Source organism: Pipistrellus hanaki (assembly GCF_964339955.1).
Source record: "Pipistrellus hanaki genome assembly, chromosome: 2".
NCBI classification, from domain to species: Eukaryota; Metazoa; Chordata; class Mammalia; order Chiroptera; family Vespertilionidae; genus Pipistrellus; species Pipistrellus hanaki.
In genome coordinates, this window is record NC_140504.1 from 97,869,608 (window position 1) to 97,880,672 (window position 11,065).

At 36.7% G+C, this 11,065-nt stretch overlaps 1 pseudogene across 1 annotated transcript; it reads left to right on the forward strand.

Moving 5' to 3' along the window:
• Positions 1-9,544: 9,544 nt before the first annotated feature.
• LOC311617535 (large ribosomal subunit protein uL6-like) lies at positions 9,545-10,258 on the forward strand (annotated as a pseudogene). Its single transcript has one exon. The product of its transcript is annotated as a large ribosomal subunit protein uL6-like (transcript).
• The last annotated feature ends 807 nt before the right edge of the window (positions 10,259-11,065 follow it).

The following is an 11,065-nucleotide window of genomic DNA, read 5'->3' on the forward strand; positions in this document are numbered from 1 at the left end:
CAACATAGAAACATCTAGATATGTAAAGCAAATCCTGACAAACATAAAGGAGAGATGGATAGTAATACAGATGTACTAGGGGATTTTAATACCCACTGATATCAATGGATATATCAATCAAACAGAAAATTAATGAAAAAACTGTGGCCTTAAATGGAACACTAGATCAGATGTATTTAATTGATATTTTCAGAGCATTTTAGCCCAAAGTTGCAGAATATACATTATTTTCAATTGCACATGAAACATTTTCTAGGATAGACCACATGTTAGGACATAAAACAAGTCAGAATAAATTTAATAAGATTAAAATTATGTCAAGCAACTTCTCTGACCATATGGTTTAAAAATAAAAATCAATCACAAAACAACACCTGAAAAACACACAAAAACATGGAAACTAAATAGCTTGTTTCTAAACAATGAATGGGTTAACAGTGAGATCAAGGAATAAATCTAAATGTACCATAAAACAAATGAAAATTAGAACACAACAACCCAAAATCTATGGATACAGTAAAAGAAGTACTAAGAAGAAAATTGATAACATTACAGGCCTACTTAAAAAAAAAAATCCCAATTAATAACCTAACTTTACACTTAAAGGAACTAGAAAAAAGAACAACAAACAAATCCCAAAGTGAATAGAAGAAAAGAAATAAAGATCAGAACAGAAATAAACAAAATAGAGTCTAAAAAGATTACAAAAGATCAATGAAGCAAAGGGCTTGTTCGAAAAGATAAACAAGATTGACAAACTTTTAACCAAATTCATAGAAAGAGAGATTAAGAGAGGACCAAATTAAGTAAAATCAGAAATGAGAGACATAACAATTGACACCAAAGAAATACAAAGGATTCTAAGAAAATATGAACAAATATATGCCAACAATTTGAACAATCTGGATGAAATGGACAAATTCCTCAAAATATACACTTTCAAAACTGAATCAGGATGACTCAAAGAATCCAGACAAACAGATTACAACATGTGAGACAAAAGAAGTAATAAAAAAAAATTCCAACAAACAAAAGCCCTGTAACAGATGGCTTCTGTGAATTTTACCAAACCCTCAAAACAAACAAACAAATAAACAAAAAACAACAACCACACACACACACTAACACCTATTCTTCTCAAACTAGTTCAAAATATTCAAGAGGAGGGAAGACTTCCAAGCTCATTTTATGAGGTGAATATTGTCCTAATTCTAAAACCAGATAAAGGTACTACAAAGAAAGAAAATGACAGACCAAAATCCCTGATGAACATAGATGATCAAATCCTCAACGAAATATTAGCAAACCAGTTTCAATAATAAAATATGAAGATCAAACACCATGATCAAGTGGTATTTTATTTTAGGATGCAAAGTTGGTACAATATTAGTAAATCAATCAATGTGATTCACCACATAAATAAAATGAAGGCTAAAAACCACATGATCATAGATGCAGAAAAGCATTTGATAAAATCTAGTGGACATGATAAAAACTCTCACCAACCCAAGAATAGCAGAAAATAGCATTACATACTTAATGTAATGAAGGACACATATGAAAATCCTACCACTCAGGGTCAAACACTACCGAGTTTCTCTTAAGATTGTAAACAAGAATTGGGATGTCTGCTTTTACCACTTTTATTCGACATAGTCCTGGAAATTTTAGTCACAACAATCAGACAAGAAATAAAAGGTATTCAAATTGGAAAGGTAGAAGTAAAACTGTCATTATTTTCAGATGACATGGTATAGTACATAGAGAACTAAAGATTCCACCAAAAAAAACTACTAGTATTGATAAATACTACATGGTATAGTACATAAAGAACTAAAGATTCCACCAAAAAAAACTACTAGTATTGATAAATAAATTCAGTAAAATAGCAGAATACAAAATAGAGATACTAGTTGCCTATTTATACACCAACTGGAGGCCCGGCATGCAATATTGTGAAGTCCGGCCCATCTACGCCAGCCCCACCCACCCTCCCACTATCCCCCATGCTGGCAGCTCCACTGCCCACCTATCTGCTCAGTGCACTCACAGCAGTGCTTGCAGTTGCACCTCTCCACGTTCTGCCTGCCCATCACCTCACATCACTCACCCTCCCGCATGCCCCTCAGCTGCCAGCCTTGCTGTGATTGGAGCCTGTCGGATGCAGAGGAGGGCCTGAGAGGTGCGCCATGTACCTCATGGTGACCGGTTGTTTGGTTGTTTTGGTCGTGATGTCTCTTGGCTTTTTATTATTATGATAATGAACTCTCAGAATTGAAAACTAAGAAAAACAATGCCATTCAATATTGTATCAAAAAATAAAATACTTAGGAATAAATTTTACCACAGATATAAAGGAGCTGTACTGGAAAAATTATAATGTATTAATGAAAGATATTAAAAAAGATACAAATAAGTGGAAGCAAATACCATCTTCATTGATAGGAAGAATTAAAACTATAAAAATGTCCATACTTCCCAAAGCAAACTATAGATTCAATGCAATTCCTATCAAGATATTAATGGTGTTTCACAGAACTAGAGCAAATATTTAAAAAGTTTATATGAAACAACAAAAGACCCTAAATAGGCACAATATTGAGAAAGAATAACAAAGTTGGAGGACTAATGCTACCTGATATCAAACTACTGTACCACAAGGCCACAGTAATCAAAACAGCTTTATACTTGCTTCATGAGCCCAGAAATAAATCCATGCATTTATGGTCAATTAACATTTGACAAAGGAGGAAAGAACATGCAATGTGATAAGGATAGCCTATTAAACATATGGCGTAGGAAAGTTGAACAGATACATGTAAAGAAATGAACCTAGACCACCTTCTTATACCATAAGAAGAATAAACTCAAAATGGATTAAAAACTTAAAAGTTTCACTTGAAATCATAAAAATGCCAGAAGAATACATGCATAGTAAAATCTCAAGTATTTCTCATATTAATGTTTTCTGATATAGCTCCTTGGGCAAGGTAAACAAAAGAAAAAAATAAGTAAATGGGTCAACATCAAAGTAAAAGATTTTTTTATATAGCAAAGAAAATCATCAACAAAATTAAAAGACAACCCACTGAAGGAGAGAACATATTTGGCAATGATACATCTGATAGTGTGCCAATATCAAACATTATGAAGAACTTTTGTAGCTTAACACCAAAAAGCAAACAACTCGATTTTTAAAATGGGCAAATTACTTGAATAGACACTTCTCCAAAGAGGACATACAGTAGGTCAATAAACATATGAAATACTGCTGAGCATGTTTTAATTATCAAAGAAATGCAAATTAAAGCCACAATTAGATGTCATCTCACACCTGTCAATATGGTTATCTATAAATCTACAAACAACAAATGTTTGCCAGGAAACAAGGAACTTTCCTGCAGTGTGTGAAGGCAGTCACTGTGGAAAACAGTATGGAGTTTCTTAAAAGAATTAAAAATGGATCTGCTTTCTGACCCAGCAATTTCATTTCTGGGAATGTATACAAAGAAAACCAAAACACTAATACAAAAGACTATATGCACCCTATCCTATGTTCATTGCAGTGTTATTTACAAGAGCCAAGATTTGGAAACAGCCCAAGTGTCTATCAGTAGATGAGTGGATAAAAACTGTGATATAATACAGCCAGTGTGGCTCAGTGGTTGAGCATCAACCTATGAACCAAGAGGTCACAGTTCAATTCAGGTCAGGACACATGCCTTGAATCCAGGCTTGATCACCAGTGTGAGGTGTACAGGAGGCAGCCAGTTGATAATTCTCATCAATGATGTTTCTCTCTTCCTTCATTTCTGAAATCAATAAAAACATATTTTATAAAAACAATAACTGTGGTACATTTACATGATGGAATACTACTCAACCATAAAAAGGAAATCTTACACTTTGCAACAACAAGGATGGACCTGGAGAGCATTATGCTCAGTGAAATAAGCCCCTCAGAGAAAGACGAGTACTACGTGCTTTCACTCACCTGTGGAATCAAATGGACAAAACAAACTAACAAACAAAATAGAAACAGACTCATTTATAGAGTATAGACTGACAGCTGTCAGATGGGAGGAGGGATGCAGGGCTGTGTGAAAAAGGTAAAGAGATTAAGCAAAAAACAAAAACAAAGCAAAACAAAAAAACTCATAAACATAGACAATAGTATAGTGATTACCAGAAGGAAATGGAGGTGAGGGAGGTAGAAGAGGGTAAGAGTATATAAGAGGAAAAAATTTTGATGGAAGGAGACTTGCCTTGGGGTAATAAATACACAGCACAATATACAGATGATATATTTAGATTTGTGCACCTAAAAGCTATATAATTTTATTAATAAATGTCACCACAATAAATTAAAGGAAAAAGTTATTAAATATATAAAATTAATTAATTAGCACCAAAAGAAAAAATTAAATTGAATCAATTAATTCACATAATTTATGGGACACATATAAAGTATCTAATCTTAAAGAATAGTGACCATCAATAAAATTTAAAAGGTAGAGTATAATTGTTAATTATACTTTGGGATAAAGAGGTTAAAAATTTAAAAATACTTGACTCTTTTTTATCATATGTCTTTCACAAATTGGAAATTTGGATTTGTAAGTAAGAGATTGTTCAATAGCTTTTACTTCAGGACTATTTTCAAATGAGACATAATAGCAACAGCTGTTATTAAACAAATAAACCAAAAGATTTAGAGTTCATAGCTCACTGAGTTTGTGTCATAAATTAAAGAGATCAACACACTAATAAATATATTAGCACTTGGTTCATTCTATAACATTGTGGATAGTAGCCAATACAGACATCAGCAGAATAATATCAGCTTTAGAAAGAAAACCATATTATATCTTTAGAAACAAAAGGTAAAATAAATACTAAGAATACAATACAACATCATAACATAATACAAACTAATTACACTCTTAGGAACTGCAAATAATTTACACTCAAACCACAATCCTATATAATAAAAGGGTAGTATATAAAGTGTCCCCTCCATCAGAATTCTTCCAGAAGTTTGACCAGGGGGCAGCTGGCTGGGGGAAGGGAAGGAGTACCTGACTGACAGCTGGCAGCCACTAGGGACCCTATCAGTGCACACATTTTGTGCACTGGGCCTCTAGTATATTATAAATGTTAAGTCTTATTTAACAAATATTGAATATTACCATGTACCAGACTTTAATTTGAGTGCTCAGAATATCAGGAGCACACAAAACAGATTCTAGGATACAGGAAAGGAACAATAGCCATAATAAATCACCAACTATAAACTATGTTAGAAATTAATAAGTGCTAAAAATGTAATAAAGAGGGCAAGGGGATTTGGATTGCATGGCTGAAACTTGTGATTTTAAATATAGTTGTCATGACAGGTCTTACTGAGAATGAGACATTTGAGCATCCTTGAAGGAGAGACAAATGTGACTGCCTGTGTGAGGAGCTTCACAGTCAAAGGTAATAGCTGATGCACAGGCCCTAAGGCTGCAGCATAAGTGGTGTGCTTGAGGAATAGGTAGAAGGCTAATCTACACTGATAAAAGAGAAAGACGCTGATTGACCTTACCTCTGCTACCCCCACCAGCCAATTAGGAGTGATATACAAATTAACACAACAATGATAGCAGGTAAATTTGCATATGCAGGTGGGACGGGCAGCACCAGATGCTGCCCACAGGGTCCAGGCTGCAATCAGGGACCAGAGCACGCAGGGGTGGCCAGTATCTCTAGGATCACTGTCTTCCCTGAGGCAGCCTGCAAAGACTGTTAGAGCAGGCCCGGGTTAAACATTTTAATGAAATGTTGGCAAGGAGAGGGCAGAGGATAGTTAAGAAGCACCAGGGCTTGGAAGAGACCGGAAGCAACCTGCAGGTGCACTACCAGGAAGAGATGCTGAAGTGTCCGAGAGCCACGACCTGCTCAAGGCCAAGATCCTGGAGATTGAAGCAAGTTGGGTCATGAACGAAGCACTGGGAAAGCAGCTTTAAGAGCTGGAGGATAAGCAGAATGCCCATGTTAGTGCTATGCAGGACACAATCAACAAATTAGAAAATGAGTTGAGAATTACAAAGAGTGAAATGGCATGATATTTGAAAGAATACCAGGACCTGCTCAATGTGAAGATGGCTTTGGCATTGACATTGCATCTTACAGGAAACTCTTGGAAGGGGGGGCACTCAGCTCAGTTTCACCAGCATGGAAAGCATAGCCAGCGTCTACTCCCAGAGTTCCCAAGTCTGTGGTCGATCTAATTTGATAGAATATATGACCCCTATATTAGTTTTCACATTATTTACACTAGCCAATTTTTGGAAGCAATTCAAAGGTCCATCATATATGAGCATATTTAAAAGCTGTGGAACATTTACACAATGGAATACTACTGGGCTGTAAAGAGAAGGAAATCTTACCTTTTGCAACAGTATGGGTGCACCTGGAGAGAATTATTCTAGGTATTATATAAGCTGGTCAGAGAAAGAAAGTACCATATGATCTCACTTATATGTGTTATTTAATGAATAAAATAAACTGAAGAACAAAATAGAACCAGAGGCATGGCTACATGGGACAGACTAACAGCTATTAGAGAGAAAGGGGATTAGGAGATAAATGAAAGAAGGTAAAATGATTAAGCAATCTATACTAATAAAAGCCTAGGTGGTCCTCAAGTCCTTGTGTGACACCTCATATCATCACAAGATGCCCACCATAAGATGGCTGTCAGGGGAGGGCAGTTAGGGGTGACCAAGCCTTCAGGGAAGGGAAGTTGGGAGCGACCAGGCCAGCAGGGGAAGTTAGTTAGGGGCAACCAGGCTCGAAGAGGAGGGCAGTTGGGGTCAACCAGGCCTGCAGGGGAGGGCGATTGGGGTGATCAGGCCTGCAGGGGAGGGCAGTTGAGTGCATCCAAGACATCAGGGGAGGGAAGTTAGGGGGGTGATCAGGCTGGTAGTGGAGGGCAGTTGAGGGCAATCAGGCTGGAAGGGGAGGGCAGTTGGGGGTGTGATTGAAGCAGTATTACCTGTCAGCGGAAGCAAGTCCTCAATAAGTCACCAAGGATGTCCAGAAGCAGGCAGCTGTAAGGAGGAAGTCATGGATCCTGCTGAGGGAGCCATTGCCACTTGGTTGAAGAGACACATGCCCAGTGGAAGCTCACAGAGGGGTCCAGAAGCTGGCTGGGGCTGTGTGCTCATAGAGCCCACACACTACAGTGGTGTGACCGTGGAAATAAGATGCTGGCAGCTTAGGAAATGCAAGTCCCAGCTTCTTCTGTGGGAGTAGTGTACTTTAGTTGGGTACACTCACACCTTACACTCACAGTGTCTCACTGAGGTTCCTGGGGGCCACCTGCCTGGGTGGCTGGTAGGGGAATCCACTCACTAGTTTGCTGCAACTGCAGTGTTTGGAGGTTGGCAGCTGGGGCGTTGGAAGTCCGGGTTTCTGCTGCCAGGGTTGTGCATCCTTGGTTGGATATATGCGCATTTAGCAGGGGCTCACAGAAATGCCTGGGACTGCCTGCCAGGTCAGCAGGCTCAGAGGTTAGCGTACTGGTTTGGTGCGACTGTGTTTGTCCAGAGGTTAGCAGCCAAGCAGGGGGAAATCCCACTTACTGGTGCAGGGGCTGTGTGTCCTTGGTTAGCTATGCATGCATCTATCAGTGGCTCACACATGGGCGGGGCCGCCTGCCAGGGTCCTGGGTTTCGGGGACCTACTTTCTGGCTCAGTGTGACTGCAGTGTCATAGATAATCTTTTAAATATGTTTTTAAAAATACTATGAAATGTGTGTATGAATGTATAAAATGGTTTTCAATATTTACATTTCAGTTTTAACATAGGCAGATATAATTCACTTAAGCATACATTTTAAGTGTATTTAAGTAAAAACTAAATAGGTTTGCCGAAACTGGTTTGGCTCAGTGGATAGAGCGTCGGCCTGCGGACTGAAAGGTCCCAGGTTCGATTCCGGTCAAGGGCATGTACCTTGGTTGCGGGCACATTCCTAGTAGGGGGCATGCAAGAGGCAGCTGATCTATAATTCTCTCTCATTGATGTTTCTAACTCTCTATCGCTCTCTCTTCCTCTCTGTAAAAAATCAATATAATATATATATATTTTTAAAAATTAATAGGTTTGAAATAGACATTTATTTTACACAAAATTTCCATCTGTTCCTTTTCTGAATGAAAATGTACCAATACGTGTAAAATAACAGAAAGAGAGCCACATACATCTTATTTTCATGTCTTTTGAGAAAATTTTATATTTGCACAGTACTTAGATTTCTTTCTCATATTATTCTATAAAACTATCTTTTATTTAATAAATGACAATTAAATTTATAATTTGCATTCCACAAACAATGATAGCAATATTAATTCATAATTTATAAATATGTTGTGATCCAAAGAATTAATGTTCAGATAGTTATACATTTACATTTTTCTTATTATAGTACCTAAAGCTAAACATTCCTTGAAAATAAAATAAAGGACTTAATTTCTACCGTGTTTCCCCGAAAATAAGACATCCTCCCAAAATAAGACCTAGCGCAACTTTGGGAGAAAAAATTAATATAACACACTGTCTTATTTTCAGGGAAACAGGGTAGAAAGTTTACTGCAGTATTGACTAATAAAGAGTTAAATTGAACTTTGCATATATGTTCATCAAAAAATAATCTCTTGATATATTAGTGGGCCAATAGTTCAGCCCAGAAAAGGACTCTAACTTGAGCAGACACAAATTAAAATAATCAATTCTTATCCTACTACATATGTCTAATCATATTAACACATTCCTAGATTTCTTACCCAATGGACTAGTCAAAATAAAAGAATTTTATAATATGAAGGAACAGAGTATGCTCCAAACTGACTGAGGAGATTTGTGAACAAATTAGTTCATTTAAAATTGACAGTGAAAGATTGATTTTGCACAGAATGAGTTACCTAAGGTATTCATCATTTCCTCTGCCTCTGCACACAAGACAGAGATTCGTTTCCTTCACTTTCTGATTATAATAGGGCTGCTTACTGAGCACCTTTATTTTATAGTCATGATTGTAGCCTGTAATTCTTTTTAATTCAGACATATTCTAGCCTCTTAAGCAGACTTTTAGAAATAACTTTCTTAATCGTCTCAGTAAAATGACTCATCACATAGCACTCACTTCAACTGTACTATAAATTATAATACAGAGAAAAGTTCTTATTGCACAAAAGGTCCAATTACTCATAAGGCTACTTGACTCGTTATTCAAATGCAGAGGTGAGAAGTAAATCCAGATAAGAAACATTTTTTCAATGTTCAAGGTCAATACTTTACTATGCTGAGAAAATCTAAGATATTCTTATGTAGTATTTAGTATAAATTGGTAAATATTTTATGAAAAAGGTGAGAAGTTGTATGTAAAAAATTGAACCAGAAATGCTAAAATGTCTGAGAATTCATTTTTAAAATCTAATAAAATAAAAGCAAAATACTGTATGATGAAGAAAAATATTATAACATAGCAATGAGCTCTTTGCAGTGACTACTGAGAGGATGAGGACCATTCTCAGCAATCAGACTGTGGACATTCCAGAAAATGTGGACATCACTCTGAAGGGGCGCACAGTTATTTTGAAGGGCCCCAGAGGCACCCTGCAGAGGGACTTCAACCACATCAATGTAGAGCTCAGTCTCCTCGGAAAGAAAAAGAAGAGGCTCCGGGTTGACAACTGGTGGGGAAATAGAAAGGAACTGGCCACAGTTCGCACTATCTGCAGTCATGTACAGAACATGATCAAGGGTGTTACACTGGGCTTCTGTTACAAGATGAGGTCGTGTACCCTCACTTCCCCATTCTCGTTATTCAGGAGAATGGTTCTTTTGTTGAAATTAGAAATTTCTTGGGCGAAAAATACATCCGCAGAGTTCGGATGAGGTCAGGTGTTGCTTGTTCAGTATCTCAAGCCCAGAAAGATGAGTTGATTCTTGGAGGAAATGACATTGAACTTGTATCAAATTTAGCTGCTTTGATTCAACAAGCCACAACAGTTAAAAACAAGGATATCAGAAAAGTTTTGGATGGTATCTATGTTTCTGAAAAAGGAACAGTTCAGCAGGCTAATGAATAAGATCTAAGTTGTCCGGCTATAGAAACACCGAAATGCCAAATGATTTGTCACACTTCTTTGTGAAACTATAAAGATGTACAATAAAAGCCTTGTTTTGGTTTGGGACTTTAAAAAAAAATAACATAGTAATGATGATAACAATAAGCACAATTCAGAAGAAAAAAAATTAAAACAGAATCCAAAGAAAAGTGTATGAACTTGTGCCTTTTTGTTTGCAAAGACCTAAAGTTCAGATATAAAAAGCATAAATTATAGTAAAGGGACATATTTAGGAGGTCGAATTTTAGGGACTTATTTATCAACTAAACTTGACATGGTGAGAGAGTAGAAGAGAGGTCTGGGTGAAATATTGGGGGTTGAAAGAGGTAACTCAGTACATGACATTATCCATTCATTTGAATGTGAGGATGTGGTGGAGAAATTAGAGGCAAAATAATTTCAATCTTGAATATCTAGGATACATATGGAAAATCAAATGCACAAGGAATTTGGATAGATATAGTTCTTTGTTCACAAGTTATATGTAAATGTAATGTTACCTCTATTTTGTTATAGAAGCTCAGAGAAAAGTTTCAATTTTCCATAAGGTATCATGGTCAATTAAGCCTCGTATCAAATTATCTGCCTTGAGATCAAATGTTCATTGTACATAGTAAGAGTTTTGTGTGTGTGTGCGTGTGTGTGTGTGTGTGTGTGTGTGTGTGTGCGAGTGTGTTGTTTGTGTGTGTGTGTGTGTGAATCTATGTTTAAAACACACATAATGTCAGCCAAGAAAATCCAATGGCTTTCTCAATTCTTCTGTAGAATTCTGAGGAGATTTCATGCTAATTTTTGCTTCTAAGTTACCATTTCCACTGAATTTTCAGTTTTGATGCATTTTCACACCCATGTCCTGTTTTATTTGCTACATTTCTAACTGATTAGGAAA